This window comes from Apus apus, chromosome 4 (genome assembly GCF_020740795.1).
Source record: "Apus apus isolate bApuApu2 chromosome 4, bApuApu2.pri.cur, whole genome shotgun sequence".
Lineage (NCBI taxonomy): Eukaryota > Metazoa > Chordata > Aves > Apodiformes > Apodidae > Apus > Apus apus.
This window is the reverse complement of record NC_067285.1, coordinates 29,925,839-29,943,642: the sequence shown is the minus strand read 5'-3', so window position 1 is coordinate 29,943,642 and position 17,804 is coordinate 29,925,839.

The window sequence follows — 17,804 nt, the reverse complement described above, 5'->3', positions numbered from 1 at the left end:
TTACTTAATAGTACTGCTGTATTATGCATTAAACTGTAACACAGCTCCTTAAGGACTTCTGCTGTTTTCTGGAATAATGATCGAATTTCCTTGTATCATTTGCTTCTTTTGAAGGTTTCTCCAGAGATCTCTATACAACTCAAATCCTTAAGTGCATATTAGGAGCTTCAATAATTTTTAGGCCTGTATTTAAACCTCTTTTCCCTCAGTTATTTGTGCTAAGTGCTCACTGCATGCTCTATAGTATGCTGAGCAGGTCAGATGGATTCTTCCAATTCCTAGATTTTCAAAGCATTGCATAGAGTTTAAGCCACATGATTGTCTCTAAAATCATCAAGAGCTGCATGACTGCAATTCTGTGGAATGCCCTGAAAGTGTAACAGTAGCTATTGCTTAACAGCTCAACAATATTTTTCTGGCTTTGGTTATTGGGAGCAGATGGGGGTTAATTACACTATAAACTGAGCTTGCAGTGGGAGATTATCATTGTTATTTATTCAGGATTAATAAGGCCAGTGAAAACGACCCCTTTTCATACCCTGACAGAAATGGTGTGTGTATCTGTGCATTCAGGAAGCTGCAACATGAAGCCGTGCACACAGTCTGCCCTCAGCCTGAACAGCTGTGCCCTTTATTTTCACGTGCAGTGGGACACAGCTATGTACAGAATAAGGGTGCATTGTAAAGGGCTCTGAGGGCTGTGCTGTGTGCCTGGTGTGGCACTGCAGTTCAGCTCACAACACTAGAAGCTTTCATGTGGCAGCAGCACAGGGTGAGAAGGGAGCAATGCTATCTAGCCTAGTGCCACATAATCACAGCCCCTTAATTGATACTGCTACTCCAATCCTTTTTTTTCCAGTTTGGACTAGACTTTACAGCCAGCCTGCTGTCTGTGGAGCTGGAGCTGAAATATGAAGCAGTCCTGTCCTGCTCCCATTAGAAGAAGTCAGGATGGTGGCAATGTTAGTTTTGCCTCAGTTGTGATTTAAAATCCTAACCTAATGTGGAAAAAAAAGCAAATGGAGCCAGTTATTGTGCTGAGGTTTATAAGGGCGTCTATTCCATGCACTGCAAAACGCTTTTCAGTATTTTAAAAGGCTTTGCAGTGGTAACTGGAGATCCTAACTGCAGTGTCTCAAGGGAGAATGCCTGCTCTAAGCAGATACTGGCTCCTGCAATAGTGCCTGGAGTCAGAAGAAGAGAGTTCACCCATTAAAACTGCCTTGAATACAAACACATTTAGCCAGCTGCTTGGGCCTCTAGGTTCTTGCATTTCCCATCTGGACAGGATTTGAACCAATGATATAAGGGTAAAAAGCTCCCTATCCTGTTACAAATCCCCTGAAACTTCTGTTTCACCAGCTCTTCTTACTGGTAAAGCAGCTTTCTCTTGAACAGCTACCTCTCGCATCCTCTCTGGATGGAGAGGTCTTACAGCCCTGGCCTTAAAATCCATGCAGTTTTACAAATAAGTTACATTTCCAGACAATCAGTAATGTTTCTAAAGATGCCTGGCTGTCTTGAACATCCAAGAAAGTATTAGCCTAGAGGGATCTTTTAGTCTAATTGGATAATTGCCCAATCTGTAAAAGCAGCTAAGAATTCCTACTCTCCCTCTCATTTTTTGTAATATTTGCAAGTATTTGGGTAACATAATTAGCATAATGCACTAAGTAGTTGTTGATGATAATAACAAGGCTGCATCTGGAAATACTTGTAATATCTAATCTTTGCTATGATTTTCCAATTTGAAAACCACCATCAGTTTTTAGAGCTATAGATAAATCATCATTTTTGAGCTCTGAACCTGAACAGCCCCCTTGGGATTTTTCTATTAAAAGAAGCTCTCAGAGTTCATGCCACAACTTTTGATTGCAAGGCATTATTCTATACTCTGAAATATCATTAATTCAGCAGATAGTGGAAAAAAGTGCTTCAAAACCATATCTTGATTTTTTTTTTTGCTCACATAAAATTCTTCATCTTGGAATATATCTTTTGTGTAACGAGGATAACCAGTTCTATATTGAAGATGTGATGTCAGGTAGACTGCAGACTCTGTCCTCTTAAAGTACTACTTAGCACCCCTGTTCATATGTGCAACAAAATTATGTTCCAGGGCATGCTGTTAAATAGCCCCCCCATTAGGAAGAAATGCCAATTAGTCCCCGAGAATCAGTTTTACATTTTGCATTAATTCTTCTCAGTACACTTGACTGGGAAACAACTTGTACAAAGTTGGGTAGCAAATGTAAACTATTTGAGCCCTATTTAACCAAAAATAAAAAGCAATTTATGAGAAACATAGGAGATGACCATGTGAATTGAATTTAGATTTTTTTATGTCTAAAAGATTGTATTTGTCATAAATTAAAGGAAGGCAAATAATTTTAGACAGTAACTATTTATTTTGAAGCCAGAATAGTTTTATTATTACTTCTTAAAATTTTAGTTGCTTCTGCAATGTCAAGGTTCCCCTTCTGTCATACCCTAAATCTGACACTAACTGTGTTGGTGTGGCAGCAGTTGGGGAGGAACCTGTCTTCTGCAGAGAAAGCACCCTTCTCTCACAGTGATTCTTCAGCCTGTGGGTCACAGCTCCCTGCCTAGGGATCACACACTGCTGAAATGTATATATCAAACACTGTTTAACCAGAGTCAGATGGTGTGTTGCTGACCTGTATCATGATTTTTGTGAGGCATTCCTTTCCATGTGCTGCTTTTGCTGGTGGTTAGCAACAGAAACCAGGTTTTGTTTGGTGCTTGGTATAACAGGGCTCTGTGCTATCACAGTGCAAATTTTAGGGTGGGTGGGAGGTGGCTATGCTTCCCTTAGAGTGAGCCACATCACTGTGAAGCTGTCACCTTGGCCTCCTTGCACTGAGGAGCATTGGAATTGCCTACTTCACCAAAGTCAAAGGTTACACAAGCTGCAGAAACCTGCCAGACCCTTGTGGTGTGGAGTAGCTAGTGGACTAGAAGCCTCCCTCAGAGCGTGTACAGATTTGGATATGTTCTTAAAACAACAGGAAAGTGTAAATATGGGAGTTTGGGCTTTTTGAAATATTCTTGTGGATGCTTAGGAAGTGCGCTGAGTGCTCAGTTACATAACTGTAATTAAAAAAAGAAGTCTGGATATTGTACATACTGGGATAAGTAAGCAGGTCAGATTCCCTGAGTTCTGAGCCCAGCAGAGACCTCAGGGACTCTCAATATGTACACAAGAGGAACCTATAGCAGGTCTCCTGGTGATTTAAGGTGTCTTTATGTGGTTAGAGGCATTTCAATTAGGAAACAATTGCTTTCCCCTGAAGGAGTAGAACAGGATTTTTACAGGAGTTAAAGCCCATAGGCCTGTATTTAGCTGAGAGATAAGAGTGAGCAGCTTCTATTTATGCCATGCAGCTGCTGAAATGAGCACATTGCTGACTGGAGGCATCAGCACAGATGCTTTAAGTAGCTTTTTGAATCTGAAGCTTTGCTGTTTGCTGCTGCCCTTTTATTCTTTCTCAAAACACAGACAGAAAAACCATATTTGTTCTCACAGAATAAATACCTGTTCCACCTTTTCTCTAGACGATAAAAAAAAAAGCCTGCTTCTGGAAAGCTATGTGGGAAGTCAAATAATAAGCATGTAGTCTTGTCCCAATTTTCCAGAGCCTGAACAAAGCAACCACAATGTGTGCAAGAAGAGGTCAAGCCCTACCCTCATCCTTTAGGGTATGGAGTCAATACTCAGACACTATCATTTTACACAGCACTCTATACCACACTATATTTCTTCCTCACCTCCATCCAGGGCCCCTCACAGAAGAGTCCCCGGCTCTGAGGGCCAGCAGTGACTGCCAGCACCGAGGGCACACCCACCGAGGTGGCCCTGCAGCTGGGACCAGCCTCCACAGTGCCCGGCAGTGCTCAGTAGCAAGGGGCTCTTTTTTTCCCCTCAAGGACAGTTAACTTCCTTGCTGTCAACCACTCCATACATTAGGGTAGGGTTGTTGCCTTTTTTTTTAATTATTATTTTTATGGCTCCTTCTCATTGATCTAGCAGTAGACAGAGGATTTGGAAACAGCACAGAAACCCCCCTCTGGGGAGGCATCCTGGAGCTGCAGCTAAGGCACTAGGCATCTCTGAGCTTGGCTTCAGTGAGGCAGGGTGGGAGATACAGGAGGGAGGGTGAAGCTCTCTACATTGAACTCCTGCTGTTCTTTGCCCCCTTGATGGATATAAGCAGCAGAGTAGGTGCTGAGACGCCTCAAGCTGGTTCCAGTTTGTACTGGCTGTGCAGAATCTGCACCAGGTTTACAGCCAAGTTTGTAAAAACAACTTTAAAGCACAAAGGTTTTACGTGACAACCTCTTCTCCCTGCTCTTTTCCCCATGTGAAGCCTGGAGAAGTAGGATCTCACATGCTGTTTCCCTACAGTCTTTCGTACATGTCCATAAAATGCTGTAGTGCTAGGTAGTGTCTCACAGGCATGTAAAAAAAAAGGGAAGAAAAGAGATCTAAATTGTATAAAAGACTCAGTAGAATAATTAAGTCTCATGCTGCTGTTTTAATGTGTAAATAAAAAGTGTAGGCTGTCTCCTGTACTTTACATTTATTGTAAAATGTGAAATTATTAAGTAGAGGATATCAGTTTGTTAAATTATTTTATTTATATATATGTATGATGTGAATTAAAATCAACACAAATGGCTACTATGGAGCCAGAAACAATGCAAGCTGTATTAGCTTGTGAAAAAAGGTAGTCTCAATTAAAACTTTAGATATGGGCCTAGAAACATTATAAAACTTAAATTGAATAGTATGTAAAGAGTAATTTAAATCATACTGTAACTTTATCTAAAATTGAGGAACCATTTAAATAGCTTTTCAGGAAAGAACACCCCATTCTTCTGTGAAAATAATTTCAACAATAGCAATATTTTAATGAAAGCCCTTATTGAGAACTGAATTTAATTACTTAACTGCATAAAAGGGCTTATGATGAAATTAATACAGCAGAAAATTTGTAATGTCAATTCATATTTAAATTGCCTATGGAAAAGAAACTTCAAAGGAACTACTCCAATGGGAACCTTTCCCTGACTTCAGGAGGTATGGGTAGGGCTTGTCATTATAGCAGAACTGTAAGAAAAAAAGACAAGCAATAAAATAGAGTGTGTATGTGCCAAAGAGTGGGTTTCCTGGAAGTAATGTGGGAATGGGTTCCAGATGTGCCTCTTTTTGTGCAGTGGCTGCCCAGCCACCTTCAAGTTTCCCAGCACCAGGGCTACATGAGGCTGATGTCTGGCTCTCCCTTGAGCCCTACAGCAGCTTCTGGCACAAGGAAGAGCTGTTAGTCATCCAGGGTGGCAGGCAGATTGACTGGAAGTCTGCACACCAGCAGGTAGAGCTCTTATAAATTACAGGCCTTAATAATGTCAGGATAGTGACATTAAACAGGGACCAGATTAAACAGGGTCCTGGCAAGCACAAAGCTATTATTGGGTCACCTTGGCCTGGACCAAGAAAAAAGCTCTTTAATATGAGGGTGGTGGATCACTGGAATGGATTGCCTGGAGAGGTGGTGGAGGCCCCAACCCTGGAGACATTCATGGTCAGGCTTGACTGGGCTCTTGGCAACCTTATATAGTTGGAGATGTCCCTGCTTACTGTAGGGGGATTGGACTAGATGACCTTCATAGGTCCCTCCCAACCCAAGACATTCTATGATTCCCCAGCTCCCACACACCAGCAGTGAGTCCCCTGTACCCATAGTGTAAAGCATCTATGAAATGTAGCCCAGGTTCTGCCTCTCGTTATTGTAGATGCAGCCTCTGTCTCAGGATATGCTTTGGCACTCTAATGTCATCTGTGTGCCAAGGATGTACACATCCTAGCAGCCCTCTGCAGCTGAAGCCTATGACAGTGCCAGGTTATTGATGCAACTTGTCTGTTGTTACTCAAGGTGAAAACCCTTGTCACTGAGGCACTTGCAACTGAAATAAAGAAGTGACTCACCTCCAAAAAGTTCCAAAACCTGGCACATGCTATCAGTACCCCAGCAAACAGACTAGAAAATCAGCAGGAGCAGAGCACTTCAGCAGCTCTGCAGTATTCCCATGTTTGAAAGGTGGTTCATAAAAATGCCCTGTGTTGGCTCCTGCTTTTGAGATCCAGTTGGTTATTAGGGCTGCACTGAAGACTGCCTGTGTGCAAGGGGAAAGGGCTTGGATGCAATGGGAAGTGTTTATCTTGCATCTCTAGGTACTGCCATGAGTAGGCTTATGAAGTGGGAAGAAGCAAAGCTGGACAACGTAGATGCACATAGAATCATAGAATCCTAGGGGTTGGAAGGGACCTCGAAAGATCATCTAGTCCAACCCCCCTGCCAGAGCAGGGTCACCTAGAGCACATCACACAGGAAGGCGTTCAGGCGGGTTTTGAATGTCTCCAGCGAAGGAGACTCCACAACCTCTCTGGGCAGCCTGTTCCAGTGCTCTGTCACTCTTACAGTAAAAAAAATTTTCCTGATATTCATCTTAAACCTCCTATGCTCCAACTTGTATCCATTACTCCTTGTCCTATCACTGGTCATCACCGAAAAAAGCTTAACTCCATCGTCTTGACACTCACCCTTTACATATTCGTAAACATTGATGAGGTCCCCCCTCAGTCTCCTTTTCTCCAAACTAAAGAGACCCAGCTCCCTCAGCCTTTCCTCATAAGGGAGATGTTCCACTCCCTTAATCATCCTTGTGGCTCTGCGCTGGACTCTTTCAAGCACTTCCCTGTCCTTCTTGAACTGAGGGGCCCAGAACTGGACACAATATTCCAGATGTGGCCTCACCAATGCAGAATAGAGGGGGAGGAGAACCTCTCTTGACCTACTAACCACACCCTTTCTAATACACCCCAGGATGCCATTGGCCTTCTTAGCCACAAGGGCACACTGCTGACTCATGGTCATCCTCCTGTCTACCATGACCCCCAGGTCCCTTTCACCTACACTGCTCTCCAGCAGCTCAGCCCCCAACCTGTACTGGTGCCTGGCGTTTTTCTTCCCCAAATGCAAAACTCTACACTTGCTCTTGTTAAACTTCATCAGGTTTTTCCCCGCCCAAGTCTCCAGCCTGTCTAAGTCTCTCTGAATGGCAGCACAGCCTTCTGGTGTGTCAGCCACTCCTCCCAGCTTGGTGTCATCAGCAAACTTGCTGAGGGTACATTCTGTGCCCTCATCCAGGTCGTTGATGAAGATATTGAACAACACCGGTCCCAGTACCGACCCCTGAGGGACTCTGCTAGTCACAGGCCTCCAACTAGATTCTGCCCCATTGACTACAACTCTCTGACTTCTTCCTTTCAACCAGTTCTTGATCCACCTCACTGCCTGATCATCAAACCCATACTTGATCAACTTATCTACAAGGATGCTGTGGGAGACGGTGTCAAATGCTTTACTGAAATCAAGACAGACCACATCTACCATTCTACCATCATCTATCCACCTAGTAATTTCCTCATAGAAGGCTATGAGGTTAGTCAAACATGACTTACCCTTGGTAAAACCATGTTGACTGCTCTTGATGACCCCCATCTCCTTGATGTGTCTAGAGATAGTGCCAAGGACAAGTTGTTCCATTACCTTTCCAGGGATGGAGGTGAGGCTGAATGGTCTATAGTTACCCGGGTCCTCCTTCTTGCCCTTCTTGTAGACTGGAGTGACGTTTGCTATCCTCCAGTCCTCAGGCACCTCTCCTGTTACCCATGACTTACCGAAGATGATGGAGAGTGGACTAGCAATGACCTCCGCCAGCTCCCTCAGCACCCTTGGATGCATTTCATCCGGACCCATCGATTTATGGATGTCCAGATTATGCAACTGATCCCTAACCCAATCCTCATCTACTATGTCCTCACCTATCTTGACTACTTCTGGGGTTATATGAATCTGGGGCTCATGGGAGAAGCCTGCAGGAGTAAAGACAGAGGCAAAGAAGGCATTCAGCACCTCTGCCTTCTTCATATCCTCTGTCACCAGGGCACCCACCTCATTCAGCAGTGGGCCTATATTGCCTCTGGTATTAGCTTTGTTGGCTATGTATTTGAAAAAGCCCTTTCTACTGTCCTTAACCCGACTTGCAAGGTTAAGTTCCAAGGAGGCCTTAGCTTTCCTAGTTGCCTCCCTACATTCCCTGACAACATTCCTATATTCCTCCCAAGTGACCAGTCCCTCCTTCCATGATCTATAGATTTTCCTCTTCCACTTGAGTTTCCCCAGCAGTTCCTTTTTTAACCACGCTGGTCTCCTAGCTCCCTTACTAGATTTTCTACCCATTGGGACACACTGATGCTGTGCTTGCAAGAAGTGGTCCTTGAATATTGTCCAGCTATCTTCAGCCCCTTTACCTTCTAGCACTCTGTCCCATGGGACTTCCCTTAACAATTGGTTGAGGAGGCCGAAGTTTGCTCTGTAGAAGTCCAGGGTTCTGGTCCTGCTGGAAATTCTGTTCCTCCCACACAGGATCCTGAACTCCACCATCTCATGGTCACTGCAGCCAAGGTTGCCATTGACCACCACTGCTTCAACAAGGCCCTCCTTGTTGGTGAGCACAAGATCCAGCAGCGCTCCTCTTCTAGTCGGCTCATCCACCATTTGCATTAAGAAGTTGTCATCAATGCATTGGAGGAACCTCCTAGACTGTGAAAGTCTGGCTGTATAAGTCTTCCAGCAGATATCGGGATAGTTAAAATCTCCCATGAGGACCAAGGACTGTAGTTGTGAGGCTGCTTTCAGCTGCCTGTAGAAAGCCTCATCAACTTCCTCATCTTGATCAGGAGGTCTGTAGTAGACCCCCACAACTGTGTCACCCATACTACCCTGTCCTTTAATTCTTACTCACAGAATTTCAACTCGCCCCTCATCAGCCCCTGTACAAAACTCAATACATTCTAGTTGCTCTCTCACATAAAGAGCAACTCCACCACCTCGCTTCACCGACCGATCTTTCCTAAAAAGCACATAGCCATCCATGGCCACATTCCAGTCGTGTGAGCTGTCCCACCATGTCTCTGTTATTGCTACCAGATCATAACCCTTAGACCACACACAGACCTCTAACTCTTCCTGTTTATTCCCCATGCTGCGTGCATTGGTGTACAGGCATTTCAGGAAGCAAGTAGAGCACATAGGTGGGACTAAATCCTCCTTAGCCCATCCTCCTACAGGCCCTGGTATGTTCCTCATGGGCTTGTCCCCAACAGACACAGTTTTCTCCCCTTCCCCCTTCACATCTAGTTTAAAGCTCTCTCAATGAGCCCTGCTAAGTCCTGCCCCAAAAGCCTTTTCCCCCTCTGGGACAGGTGCATCCCACCTGCCACCATCAGGCCAGGTGTCTCATAGAGCAGCCCATGATCAAAAAAGCCAAAGCCCTGCCTTTGGCACCAGTCTCTTAGCCATTCGTTCATCATTAAACTCTTCCTGCTTATCTCTCCACCCATTCTTGCAGGAGGTATGGAGGCAAACACAACTTGTGCTCCAGACCCCCTAACTAGCCGTCCCAGGGCCCTGAAGTCTCTCTTCATTGCCCTTACATTTCTTGTAGTAATTTCGTCACTGCCAACCTGAAAAATCAGCAGTGGGTAGTAATCAGATGGATTTACCATACTAGAGAGTTTCCTTTTAACATCTCTAATGCGAGCCCCAGGGAGGCAGCAGACCTCCCTGTGGGATGGGTCAGGTCTACAGATGGGCCCTTCTGTTCCCCTCAGAAGGGAGTCACCCACCACAATTACCCTCCTTTCCTTCTTAGTTGAAGAAGTCCTAAGGCGTGGAGCTGAGCGACAAGTCATAGGCGGTTCACTAGACAAATCTGTCACTCCAGCTTCATTTTCCTTTCCCTGAAGTTCCAAGACCTCGTACCTATTCTTCAAGGGCAATTCGGAGGATGGACGGAGTTGGGAGGGTTTTTTCTTGCCTCTCCGAGGACGGACCTCCCTCCATTCCTCCATGTTCCTAAAGTTCTCTCCTTCTGTCTGAGAACAGGAGGGGCGGGGATCCATCACTTGTTCTAGCATCTCTTCCTCCTGCCCTTGCCTCAGGGTTTGACTCCACCAATCTATTTCGTTCTCACATTCTCTGATAATTCTCAGTCTTTCAACCTCCTCTGTCAGTCTAACCACCTGCCTAAGGAGATCATCGATTTGCTCGCACCGCACACACGCGGTGCCACTGGCTCCCTCTGGCACCAGTGCCAGGCTCAGGCACTCGCTGCAGCCAGAGACCTGCACGGCTGCGTGCCTGCTCAGAACCTCCGTCTGAGTTCCCATATCCTTCTTCAATACAGTTTTAGGGCGTGTTGCCACCATGCTAGAGAAATTTACTGGTGTTCTCTGCTTCCTGCCTCCACTCACGCCGCTCTCCCCCTGCCCTCGCGCTCCCTGCCCTCGCGCCACTCCCTGCTCCTGCCGCTCTCCGCTCTGCGCTGCCGCGTGCTCTGAGGGAGCTGCCGAGATGGCCGCTTTTAAACCTTGCCGCGGTTCTCAGCCACACCCCCTGCCACGTCAGCCTTCCTGCTCCTCTCAGGATTCCCGCTCAGACTCGGGTCTCCTCGCTCTGCTCCGGCTTCGCCGTCTCCGGGAAGCCCGGTCTCTTCTCTAATCCTCAGTAATTAAAGGAGCAGCTCTCACCGCTGCCGCTCTGCGCTCTCACCGCTGCCGCGTGCTCTCACATACCAACAGGAGTCTGTGACATGGGGTCCTTTAAAGTGTGTTGTTGGGTTTTTTTACCCACCTAATAAAAAATCATTAGCATTTTGCATTTCTGGGCTAGAACTTACATGATCTGCTTCAGACTATTATACAGCTTGAGACAGTTATAAAAGAAAATGGCTATTCTGAGTAGAAAAACTCCTACACTATAATTACAGCATCACTGTTTAGATATTGCTATTTGGCTACAGATGCCATTGCAGTAATTCAAAAGCAGATGCACAACATACTCTGTTCAGCGTGCTAACTGCTGCAACTTGTTTTTCCTTTTCTCCTGGAATATTTTTCTTCCCCTTTATTTAGGCTAGATTTGGTTATTGGTTATTTACAGGCAGCTCTCACAAACTGTCATACATCTGGGCAGAATTAGATGTACTCTGTACTGTGTGTAGCCAGGCTTAAACTAATAAACTGTGGTATAAAGGAAAGAGCTGAGCTGCAGCATTAATCTGCTTTGTAGCCTAGGTTGAAGGAGGTGTCCCTGCTCATAGCAGGAAGGTTGGAACCTGATTATCTTTAAGGTCCCTTCCAAACCTAATAATTCTGTGAACACTAATGCTCTGTGCACCTCTAGTCCTTCAGAGTTGCACGGTGCCCTTGGGAAGCAATGTTTGGGTGGGAGGCTGGCTACCTTCACAGGCTAATATATACCCAGCTCATGGGGCTACTGGGCAGCAACTGCCCTCCTTGCTCTTTCTTTAAATGTCCAGGAGGAAACTCCAGCATCCACTCTGTGCTCTCACTGAATGTGGTACCTTAGAAATACCCCTCACGGCAAGATGAAGAAAGTAGTACATATTGTCAAGTGTCTAGGATTAGGCTTCTAGTGCAAGAAGCCTGTTTCTCTGCTGGCTTGGAAGCTGCCAGACTGATAACTAATGACTAAGACAAAAAAATAAATGACCCTTGCTGTTTGGCAGTGACATGCACATTCAGCACAGCTGGTCAGGTCCCTGGAGGATGGCTATGTCCTTGCCTTTCCACATCCTTGTGAGTGCTCTTATGTGAGGTCAAGGAGATTTTTAGATGCCACAGGATAAAGGCTTTGAAACAATGACTGTTAGTATGGTTTGATTGTTCTTATTGCTGTCATAAGTAGGATGATGGTAAGGGCTGAAAGCCTGAGAAATTAACTCGTTGATAAGAGTATAGGTAGCTTCTTGAATTTTTGAGCTATTTATATACAATAGGCAAAAGTCAGAGTGAAAAATAGAAGCTGGTTTATGAATCAGATTGGACAGGAGTTGAGGTGAATGCATTCCAGCCTGCAGCTGGGAAAGCTGTCAAAGACTGAAGGGGTGGGGAAGATAAAATGTTTTCTATCAAGGTGCTTTAACTGTTGTCCCTTGTATTAAACAGACCTTGTATATCAGTTGTATAATAGAATTTCCTGGATGCACTTCACCAGTACATTTCAGTCTTATAAGCACATTAAAATGTATTTTAGACACCTATCTGCTGTGCTCAGGTATCAGGAAAATTCCTCTTGGATCCCTTGGGTTATGACTCCCTCACTTTGCAGTGTCATCCTGCAATGCATCATTCTGCTATATCATTGTGGACAAATCAATTCCCTGGCCTGTTCAGTTAATCCCTGTGGCTCTGATACTGAGTTCTTCCTTAGGTTGTGGGGAATTTTCTCCCCCTCATGACAGTACAAGAGGAGATTTCTGCTAAGGAAGGGACAAATTGGGTGGTGGGGCACAGGACATGGGATTGATCTTTCTACTAGCATAGATGTTGTCCCATGAAGATAAACAATACATTGCCTCAGAATGGGTCCATTGTGAGGTTGGCTGCTGCATCACCCACATTGCTAGCATGTAACCTCACAGTCAGTTGAATAATGTGTACTTGGAGTACTCTAAAAAGTACTGTTGTTGTTTTAAATGTTTTCAATACCAGTGTGAGAAACAGGTCGTTACACTAGGATAAGACCAGGTCTTGGCCCAATATCTTTTGGTCAGCACAGTGTAAATCTTCCACTGCTTGACATCTTGCCTATACTTCTCTGGTTCTCAGGCCAGTAGAACACTTTTGAACTCAGGCTTTCTGCAAAGAAAGGGTCTGCTCATGAGAGGTGTTTTTACTTGGGGAACAGATGGATTTCATACCAGTTGAGAGTTAGGCCTTGTTTACTTAGTCTGTTTTCATGTGCATAAACAAATATTACTGTAAATAAGAACCCTCTGCTAACATTCATTGCCTAGAAAAAAAAGTTTGTGCTCTGTTTGTGCTTTAATATGCAGCTATTTTAAATAGTGTCAAAATCAAGAGTCTTACTAGAATTGACATTGTGGGAAATGCCAGGAATATTCCTGAAGCTGATGGGAGGAAAAAATTTTGAAGTCTAAGTGTGCTCCTGGTTCTGCTCACAAAATATTTGTTCATGCTCAAACTAGAAGTAATTGCTAACACTTGTAGCTCTATAGTGTGCTAATAGTGCTTCCTTTTTTTGTCTTTCTGATCTCATTTGTTATCTAAAGCTTTGGTTTTGCAAGGACTTTCAGCAAGTGTTCATAGGCCTATCCTAGAACATTTTAAGTTTGAAAATTGTAGTTCAGTGGTTATATTTTAGATAAAACACTAGAGCAGCTGCTCTCATTGCCATCCTAACACAATGAGGACATATCCTGAAAGCTATTTCCGTTCTGCTTTGGCAGCTTGAAACAATATATCATGCAAATCCCTACCTCAAGACCGTAATCAGCCTGTTCAGTTACTGGTGCCAGAATATCTGTCAAAAGCCACTTGGAGCTTTTCCTCAAGAGTGACTGAGTGAATTGGATTTACTCCATGCTATATGACATTGCTGTCAAGCATCCCATTGACTGAAAAGTGTTTAAGGATTATAAGCTCCATGTCAGTAAATGAATGCAAAGAATTTAATTAAGTTAGTACATGTATATGTCTATCAAGATGAAGTAGAAATACAACATAAGCATAGGTGCCTTACCATTGATAAACAAGGGTAAATAATTCCTGTAACATTAAGGTGAAATAACTAATATTTTTCCAAACTAAAATGTAGCAGAAAAATCACGCATTGCTGCAAAGCACTTATTTTCATTCTTGTTAATGAAAAATTATTCAAGAATTTAAATATTTTGCACAGTCCTAGGGAAAAAGAAAAAAAAAAGACAATTTAGACATTCTACAGAAAATTAAATTTGAGTTTCTTGCCCAAATTTAGCAATCCAGATTTGATCTGAAAATGTCTCGCATGTCAAGCCAAATTTTCCTGAGCTTTTCCTTTGGGAAATGATAGAGATATCTAGGGTGGACTATGCCAGACATGATAAATGAGAAGCATCTCTTTTCACTTTTAAGCTGTGTGTAAAGTAAGCACAACTGCGTTTTAACTAAAAGAATGTAACAATTTAATCAATCCTCCTTCTCAGCCCCTGGTATAATTGCAGGCCAATTTAGAGCAGCCAGTCTTGAGAGATCAGACCTTTCTGCCAGCATAACTAGGTTGTGTGTCAAAGAACACCCTTGTCAGGAAAGAGAATATTCCCACAAAGGTCTTCTGGGGCTGATCAAGGCAGATTTTTTCTGCCACTATTGATATGCACAACTAAGCAACTTCTGCTGCTCTGTTGTAACTCATCCAGACACCTGGGATCTGTTGTGAGTTAATGGATAAGGATTGCTATTTGCCAGCTCAAATTTTCCCAATCTATAAATCCTTTTCCCAGTTCAGGTTGCTTCTCCGCTCAACTATGGCTGCCATACAGTTTAAGAGGAAAATACTACTAATGGGCAAATATTTAGAAGTGTCTCTTTGAAGGATGTATATGCTTCCTTTGTCGCCCTCTAGGCAGGCAAATGCAGGGGAGGTGGCTTGGGTTGAAGAAATATGACCATTGTCTCCATATTCCCAAGAACTCTGCCATTGCTAGCTGCTGATCACGTTTGAGTTCAAATTTATGGGGGCAAGCAGACCTCCTCTGCACAGGGAGCCTGACCTCCCAGGTGGATTCAGCCTCTTGTTTTATAGTCAGTTCATATATCACATACAATTGTTTCTAGCAGTTTTGAATTGGTTTTGTTAGTTCCTGAGCTTTTTTTCACACCTTGTCTTCCTAAGTAACAGTCAGTTGGGTATGAGAGCAAGAAGAAAATCATGAAGAGAAAAAAAATGTAAGGCAACAAAGTATACTGAATGTCCACAATTATAGAGGGGAAAAAAAACAGCAAATGCCCCAAACTGTAGGTCTGTCTAAGCTGCTTTTAAATCTGGTGCAATGTTAGTAATCAAACTGCTGTTGTCCCCTTTTTCCTGTGAAACATTCCTGTCTATGGCAGAATGAGCTGGAATCAGTAGTTAAATCCTCTTTAAATAAGCAGCAGTTTCTAAATTGTTTTTGGGCTTAACACAATGGCATGTGGGCCTTCCATGGCTCTCCTGCCTGGAAGGCATCTTTGGTAGGATAAAATGAACTGTTGTACTGGAGTTCCAGCACATCAACAGATCTGCAAGGGCTCCGAATATCACTTTGTACTAGCTGCCAAGATCACATCTGTTACCTGTTGGGGTGATACTCCAATGTCTCTTATCCAAATCGGGTGTCAAAGTCAGCAGAATTCAATCTATAATGTATGAACTCCTAGTGGAGCTTAAAATTTGATGTTTAGATGGAATGCATCTGTTCAGTGCCCTTTACCTTTGTCCTTCACAAAAGACCATCAATTCTCAGCTGAAGAAGGGTGTCCCTTCTTTTGTATTTTGTGTTTGGCTGTGCAGGCTGCTGAAGGTTCTCATGGGAATGACCTTACAAACTCTTTGGTAATAAAATTCTGCAGAAAATCACATTGCAACCCAGCTAAGTGCTCAAATTACTTTGCAATACGTGGAGCAGCACTTCTGGTTCCCAGCTTGTGTGCCATGGTGAATTCTTCTGATTCTGAGCACTAAAATGGCTGAGTATATGCACAGCAAGGCAGATGGGATTGATTCATTAGAGTTCAGTAGGTTATCATTACTGTAGGAATAGGTAATGACATCTATTCTAATTAGAAAAATACTTGGTGGTTAGGGTGAATTAAAGGCTAGAGCTGATTTGATCCCCATCAGTATAAATGAGGATACAGTGCTTCATCATATAGACAGGGCCCATAGCATCAGGGTTCAAAAGCCATCTGTTCCTTCCAGCCTTTAAAAAAATTGTGCTCAAGGGTGTTTTGAGGACTGCTGTGCCTGAAACTTTGGTCTTTTCATGCAAATGGGAGTGAACTCAGCTTTTGGAGGGCAACCACTTTAATTCTTTTTTAAGTAATTTTAATGCTTGGGAGAATTTTAACATGCTGACAGAAGTGCTGCTAAGAGGATGGCTGCCTACTGCCTGTGTCTGGCTTGAGAGTCATAGATTATACTGGTCAGCCTTACTTTGGGGGTGTCTATGGGTTTGCAAATCATAGTACAAAATGTTTAGAAGCAATCAGGTTACTGGCTGTAACCTTTTTTTTACAGTTTCTAAGATACTTACATTGCTCAAATGAAACTAAAATTGAGTTATTTCACTGAATGAAATAACAATAAAGATATAAAAGCGTATTTCCCAGCACTACATAGAATTCAGGGTGCTATCTAGGAATTGCTACCTGTAAGCTACATAGTTTTATAATAAAAACTCTCAAATATAATGGTATCTGAGTAGGACACAGCATTTTGGCTATCTGCAAAAATGGGGCAGGAAGCTCAGAATTGTCATAAATATTAGCTGGAAACTTGAGCTAAATATTATATTCACTTGCAAGAAATAGAACAATTAATTCAGATGAATGCACCAGTTTTCATTTCTCAAACTGATGGTTTGGGTGGTCTTAGAATCAAACTTTTGAGCAGGTACCAACACATGAGCTTCCCTTTTCTGGTCATTTTTGTTTAAGCCATTTAAAAGAAGATACTCAGGCTTTCTGGCATAATTTTAAGGCAGTGGAAAAGTGAACTGAGGCTTTTCACGTTGACTACAGGGAGAATTAGGAAGAGGGAAGTCTTGTCTAAAAGTGCTGGATAAATAAGAGAAAGGGTTCACAACAGACCTGTATTAAGAGGGTATTTAAAATTTTACTCATCTCTGTGTTTAGCCCCTCATGGCTTTCATGCAAAAGTGTACTATTGGCACCCTGGTTCTACCAGTGTTTTAGCCAAGAATAAAAGAGGCTGGTGATTTTTGTGTCCAGCTATGACAGGATGGAAAATCAGGTATGTGATGATGACCAGCCACCACGTATTCACAGCTTGAGCCCTATAGGGTCCTGGAAAAATGAAAGCTGGCATTAAAGTGCATCACAGTCTTGCAGTAGCTTTTGCAAGTTGAGCTTACAGTATTTAGCTTTCTTTTATTTAAATATGCAATTAGCGGTCAGGGTCTTAAGGATAATCATAGCCTTTGTGTTTTAAAGATTTCACTTAGGGATTAAGTCCTTCATTTCTAATGGAAGCTATTTCAGGAAGAACATAAATTCAAAAGCCTTACTTCAATTTACTGTAAACTATTTGATAAAGAAACTTTCACAGAAACTGAAATGATTTTAACACAATTTATATCCTAGTCTGGAGTATCAGTAAGCTAAAAAACCCCACAACAACAAACCTGCACCTGCTTAGCTCAAAACCTGTTAATTCAATTAATAAAAACATAATTTATCCCAGTAGATATAGCAGCTTAATTACCAACTGTTCACACCCCCTACACACACTATTTCAGTTCCTGTCATTTGTTTGGAGTCTTGGCATTCCGAGTAGCAGAAGACAAATCCTCTGTGACAGACTGCAGGAACTTGCCTCAGAGCAGCAATTCTTCTGCATGAACATTCCTTTCCCCATGTGGCTGGACCCACAGAGGGAGTGAGACACACCTCAGGGAAGTGTGTTGGTGCAGGAGGTTTGCCAGAGCATGGGACATTGCACTGGAAGAGAGCCCTAGCAGTGTATTCTGTTTGCATTGCAATTGTGCAGTGAGGGCTTATTCAAAATATAAACATTGGATTCCAAATAAGATTAAAATGTCTAGGTGTCTCTCTCCTGAAAACTCATTTTAAA